The following is a 680-nucleotide window of genomic DNA, read 5'->3' as shown; positions in this document are numbered from 1 at the left end:
TTTTGAACCAATTCAAGCCCATTACATGGGATGTGAACCAAACTGCATCACATTTGCTACGTATAACTCTAAAAGTGCATTCCATCATCCAAAGAACCATTTTTGCATTACACACTCAATCGAGAGTTCACTCCGATTCAATACCTGGCATTACACATGAAGCAATATCAGTTGGTGCATCGCTCCGTCGTGATGTGCCTCCAATCACCAACGGGTCCTTGCTTCTATCCGATGATGACCACACTTCGCACCATCTAACTTAGTCCACATAAAAAAGCATTATCCCTAAGCTCCAATTCCTACGTGGTATCCACTTAGCTCAATGCCTCATAAGAGCCTTCATCCCTTGCCATCATAATGTCCAAGCGATTAACTCGACATTCGGATGCGATCAACTCGATTTCGTTCCAACAACGAACTCACTGAACACTCCGTTCGTTGAGGTCTAAAACCCGAACATCACTACAGAGTTACCGGTCAAGCCATTTCTCGGTTTCTCGGGTATACTAAAGGTCACCACCCTACGTAGGCCTACAGCCTAACCTTTTACAACTATCGCATAGCGTCCCTCGCTCACTGGGTCGACCCAATCCTGCCACTTGACCGCTAAATTCTCACTTGAAAATTCTCACACACGTCGAACAGAGCATCATGACCCGTAACCACGTCAAGTCTACGGG

The sequence above is a fragment of the Ananas comosus genome, linkage group 10 (genome assembly GCF_001540865.1).
Source record: "Ananas comosus cultivar F153 linkage group 10, ASM154086v1, whole genome shotgun sequence".
NCBI classification, from domain to species: domain Eukaryota; kingdom Viridiplantae; phylum Streptophyta; class Magnoliopsida; order Poales; family Bromeliaceae; genus Ananas; species Ananas comosus.
Note: the sequence above shows the minus strand (reverse complement) of the source record.